The sequence below is a fragment of the Macrobrachium rosenbergii genome, chromosome 54 (genome assembly GCF_040412425.1).
Source record: "Macrobrachium rosenbergii isolate ZJJX-2024 chromosome 54, ASM4041242v1, whole genome shotgun sequence".
In the NCBI taxonomy this organism is placed as follows: domain Eukaryota; kingdom Metazoa; phylum Arthropoda; class Malacostraca; order Decapoda; family Palaemonidae; genus Macrobrachium; species Macrobrachium rosenbergii.
The window spans coordinates 18,570,265-18,576,264 of NC_089794.1; the positions used below are offsets into that span (position 1 = coordinate 18,570,265).

General features: G+C 38.5%; 1 long non-coding RNA gene across 1 annotated transcript; it reads right to left on the reverse strand.

Annotated features, from left to right (window-relative positions):
• Positions 1-1,634: 1,634 nt before the first annotated feature.
• LOC136834814 (uncharacterized) lies at positions 1,635-5,300 on the reverse strand. Its single transcript, XR_010851893.1, has 3 exons — positions 5,167-5,300; positions 2,043-2,201; positions 1,635-1,729 (listed from the first exon to the last, which is right to left on the reverse strand). It is a non-coding gene; the product is annotated as an uncharacterized lncRNA (long non-coding RNA).
• Positions 5,301-6,000: the final 700 nt, after the last annotated feature.

Sequence of the window (6,000 nt, forward strand, 5' to 3'; positions counted from 1 at the left end):
GATGTTAGAATTCCATTACAAAACTAAGCAAAACTGATCATACAATGCCGAACAGTTTATGCAGACAGTAGGGTGTTATAATGTATGCAATTTTTAACAAGACTGGATAGCTCATGACAGAAATAGAAACCAGTTTAATTTGCTTATGAAGAGTGACTGACTGTCATCATCTTACTATATTTGCTTGTACTGTATGCAACATAACTCTTCCAACAATAAGGCCTGCATCCCGATTGTAAATGAAGGCTCCCATGTAAGCTGTTCACCAAAATTCACCATCATTCTACCGAGTCCAACACTAACATATTTTCTTTAACTTATTACAGCAAAGGAAACAGACTTTCCAGGCAGTGCTATAGACAGTGGTTCATGCTACAAAATTTGTGAGGCTGAAATCTTACTTTAAAGTGTGTCATGCACAAGTGCTTTATCTTTTCAACTTGTGTATTTATTACTGTCACTTAAAATTCTACTTTATTTAACTTTACTTAGGCTGGTGTCCTCATTCATGAAGAACAAGAGATAAAAGTGCTGGAGCAAAATCAACAAAGAAAAAGTATCCAACGCTTTCAATACTGAATATCAACATTCATAATACTGAATATCAATATTCATAAGCTAAAGTATGAGGCCTTTACAATGCTGTGAATTTTGTAGACACTTTATGAACTATATGCAGAAGCAGAGATCACCAACAGAAAAAAACACTTAACCTCTCACCCAAACACAAAACAGCATGCCACGAAAACATCTCATGAAAATTAGTTTGGAGAGACATGTAACCTTCGTCATGTATCATGCGATCTGGGAGATAGCATGGCACAGTTAAAACAGATGCCTCCAACTACAACTTACTGGTCATCTGAAGTTCCCATTTTAACCAATAAAAGCCTGAACTGGCAATGAGGAAAGGCATCTTCACACTTTAACACTATCAGTAACGATCAGTATCCTTTTTGAAATATGAAAAAGTACTCTCTCAAAATACAGTACCTTCAATCATAAAAAGTACTAAGATCCTTACAAGTTATCATGGTTTAAAGAACCACAAAAAATATGGCAATTATCACGTCCATCAATACAAAGACTGATGTTCCACACAACTATAAAGGTATAAAACAATGCAAATGACCTACTGGTACAGTTATACATGTATACTTGATCAGATTTCATGAATTTAGGCTGAGCCAAGCACTTGGGCACTTTCAGCACTTTCAGACAGTGAAAAGAGGGAGGAACTTGGAGTAATTGGACAGCAAGATAGAGATATCCAGAATATAAAGTAGTGGTAGTAATAGAGTAGTACCTCAAGGTGGAACTGGGAGAAAAACTAGCCAAAGCAGCATTATCTCTTTTAAAATGTCAAACCAAATTCCTCAACAAACGAAGCAAAAAGAGTACTCCTACATGATGGCCACCAAGCATGCAACCTAAAAGGATTTTGGGGCTTCAAGATAACCATGAGCTCCAGCATGAATTTAAATGAAAATAAGGCAACAAACCTTACACATCAGCAAGGCTATGTAACCTAAACTTTCGTCTTCATACTAAAACCTGTGCAAGAGAAAATCTCAAGTAGCATGGGGTCTTACACAGCAAGTAAATTGTAAAGTCAGCCCTTTGAACTGCATGTTTCAGACTTAACAAACCGAAGGTCAGAAGAGTTACGGGCATTCTCCACTGGGATAAAGCCATACTCTGTTGGGAGCTTGTGTTTGGTTGGGTGTATCTGACAGTAAAGATGAGGCATAAAAAAAAATTACAAAATTAAACTTTCAATTTTTTGTCTTCGTGTGACGTCAACTGAAAGCAAAAAGTCTTGTATTACACCATCTATCCAGATGTTTATATATCACACAAATACAAGAAATGGAAAAAAGTCGTATGGCACAATTAACAAAGACAGCACATTGCAATCTGATTAAAATATTAACACTGCTCAGTACCTGGGAAAGTTAAAGAGAACTAATAATATAGCAGCCTTTAATGGACATGACTAATAATGTCATAAAAATCGGCATTGCCAACTTCTGTTTTCTTACCTTATAAGGACCCAACTACAAGCGATTGTCAGAGTGATTGTCAGAGAGACCTAAATCAGGAACATCAGTTTCTCCTACTCGAATCTGCTCCATACTTCATAAATCGCAATTCATCCATCCATGACAACTGACGATCTTTTTGCTGGAAATTCCTGCCATCTGTAAACAGCTGCAACAATCAGGTATTTGAAACTTTTCCCTGTAACACATTGGGTAATCATGACTTCATGAGCGCCCCCACTGACTAAATATTCAAAATACGGATGCTAAATATTAATCAACTGCCTAAGTGCATGCCGTGATTTAATGACAATGTCCTGAACAGTATTATCAAGTGAATGAACACTTAATGTTGAAGACATTTATACACTCATGAAACACATCTTTGGTTAGGTAGTAACTCTTTTTATTCTTGGATAATTAGTCTAATTTAGGAGTATGTACTGTACCTTTCTTTTACATGTCTTGCAAAGCAAAGCCGGTAAATTTCTAAACCATAATCACAGTGGCGAGTTTAAAAATTGATTTTCCAGTCTTTAAATGAATGCTCTAAATGTTTCTGATGTTCATTTTGGTAGCAAATTAACAGTTCAGGGATACTGAACACCCACCTTATATCCAACAATCATGGGGGACCATAATAAACAAGTAAAAAATGCAAACTTCAGCACAATAGTTTTCTGTACAGCATACAATGCTATACAAAAGTATCAGCTACGACCTCGCAACGCTCAGTTACTCCCCAGATGCAGTCGAGCGAAGACGCATAGCACGCCTCTGGAAAGTGGCGCCAGACACACAATCCCTGGCTAGCCTTAAATGAAATAAAAATACTGTGGCTACAGGGTTGCAATTTGCTATGGTTGATGATTGGAGGGTAGATGATCAACATAGCAATTTGCAGCCCTCTAGCCTCAGGAGTTTTTAAGATATGAGGGCAGACAGAAAAAGTGCAGGTGGACAGACAAAGCCACCACAGTAGTTTTGTTTTACAGAAAATTAAAAACTGGGATTTTTATGTAGGAAGAAAACAAATCTTGGCCACTGTAAGTTATAGTTATAATAAATAATAGAGTTGTGGCCTAACCTAACCTACGGCACTGAGCCCTTAAAATGACTGGGGTGGGGGGTTGGCACCTTGGGCAACCCACTGGACCCTCACGTAACCTAACCTTGGGCACCGTAAATTAAAATGTGGTTGTGGCCTACCACACCTAGCCTAACCAAGAACACAGATCCTCATTTGGATGAGGGGGAGATTCAACCCCTGAATCCCCCCAACTAACAGAGCCTAGGATATCAGGTCTTGACTAGCCTGGTGCAAGGTGTCATTTCAAAAATGTTCAATAACCTTAATCAGAATCAGAACTTGCAAGAGTATTACGGGAATGATAGCATATATCCTTATTGTATTCTTTTAAAAAATTCAAATCAGTTGAAATAATCCAAGGAACAAGAGTTTGACACCTGTACCAAAGGAACAATGACAAAGAGCTGAAGCAAGTTTTAAAAGCAATGCCCAAATTCCAAAATCCCACTCGACTGGTGAAACTCAGAACAAAAGAACCGATCGGGTTTCCATATTGTCCACATACTCATATTTTTGGATGAAAATACAAAAGTGGATTCACTTACAATACCAGTCCCTATCCACAATATACTGTGACGTAATGATACAAGTCCAAATGGGTAGCAACATTCATTGAAACATATCCTGATAACAGTAAATTTGTTACTGATTTTAGTTTGATTTCCATATTAAGCATATTATGGAAACTTAATATGCTTTCAAGAAGTGGCATTAAAAGTAATGATACTGCAAAACCTTAATTTAAGGAAAATATAGTTATTTCCTTAGCTAGGTGGTAGAAATATAGCCCCATTCTAATTTGCACCTCTTATACAGCCATATAAATAGGCTACTATTAACTACATAAGCCCTGCCATGCTGCTAGTACATAGAAGAAATACCTTATACAACATGGTAATTGTTTAGTACACAACCCAGCAGTGGTATTAAGTTGGTGTGAATGTGCTGGTGAGGAATACAAATAAGTTTGCATAATCTGTGCATTAATAGGTGAAAAATGCCTAAATGCTTTATGGCTCACAAATTAATACTTCAAAACTCATTCAGAGGGTCTAAGTTATACTTTTCCAGCACCCTTACATTTCCCACCCATTAAAGTGCGTTGCCAGTAATAATAATACCCTGAACTTGACTTGATTCACCTTAAAACTGGGATTTTACATGGGCTAATAATCTAGTGAACACGGTCTGTACGTTAATGAAAACCAACAATACTCCTGTCCTATAAAATATATGCAGCCGTTTTGGTGTTCAATGATGATAATAGTCTTGGTGCAATAATACCAATAAGAGTTAGGCTACTGGAAGGTCAGGGTCATGGCTCTCTATGCCGGGCTAGGGCACGACAATAAAGGCGTTAAAGGTTACGGGTAGAATTATATTGTAGCTCCGCGGCGGCGACTGCCTTCTAACTTAACTTCTTCTATAGTTTTTTGGTTACTAATTATGAATTTACCTTTAATTTCTGGCTCTCTAGTGTAATTTGCCTGTAATTAACCCCTGAGGTCCATCCAACAAGGGGTTTCCATACGCGATCTTCACAAGACAGAGCACGGGTATATACGTCTGTCTCGAACGGTTCATATCCCGTCCGGCAAGTGCAATAACTTAAGGTATGGGTACCCAACGCGCCAGGGCCAGTACTAAACACGGCGAAGGGACATTCCATTTGGCCGACAACAAACAGATGCACCGCCAGTATCAGAACCCCTAAGTGTAGAAAAGCCCAGCTGAAAAGGTAAAAACGGGCGCGGAGCTAACATATAGAATTACCAAGGTTACGTAACTTAGGGTTACGTTAATCTTAATATGCTAATTGCAAAACCTGGTAAATCCTATCATCAGAACATGCCTGGTAGCCACTGCCTAAAGCTAACACCAATCTTTACCCAAAATTCCTTCCTGGGCCAAAAACCACCACCGGCGTTTTCGGCTACCTTACGCCGGCCTATCACACTCTTAATTGGCTATATATAGAGCTCATATAAGGCGATGCCTACTAGTATAGTCACGCGTGAAAATATGGTTACTCACTACTTTTAACAATATTTTTTGTGGAGCAATCTGATTCCTTCTCCGTCAGAGCGTCATTTACCCAGGGAAGCACGGCATGAGACATGTTTGACTTCTTTCCTTCACGCCGTCTTCGCCAGTACTGCTTCTTCTAGCAGCAGTGCTAAGTTGCTAACTGCCAATTACGCTGTTTTAAGTATACAGACAATTGAGTTCTCGCCTTTTGAAACGTTTATTGAATTTCGGGTCTCGCTTGAATATATTTTAAATGATGGAAAAATGAATCTCGGTCAAAAGCGGTGACAACTATTCACTGCGTTAAATAACAGTTAAAATTTTGTTATTATATATAAAAAATAGGAAGGAGCGACAACTACTGACGTTGTTAGACAAGTAATAATTTTTGTATGCGGACCATGCTGCCTTCTCAAGCCTCACTACGACTCATTTTAGCTTATGCCTAACTCCTACTATCTGTTGCAGTTTTAGTAATGCACTCACAAATTATCATCATTCATATATTGTTGAGGATTTCAGGGTTCCAGTCTGGGCAATGAATTCTGGGATGAGGTCACTAAACCAAAGCTAATGGCCACACAAACGATCTGGAGAGAATAGTATTGTGTCAATGATGTCTGATATTAGCTGATGATTACCCAACTAGGCTAAGCACTGACCCGATTTTACGCAACGTCATTCTAATTAGTCAAAACCATGGGCGTCATTTGCGGGGGAGGACTGGGGGACATATCCCCCCACTTTTTATTCAGGGGGGACAACATATCAATTGTCGCCCCCCACAACTTTTTCTTATATAACAGATGCTGGAAATGAAGCTATTAACATATTATAAAA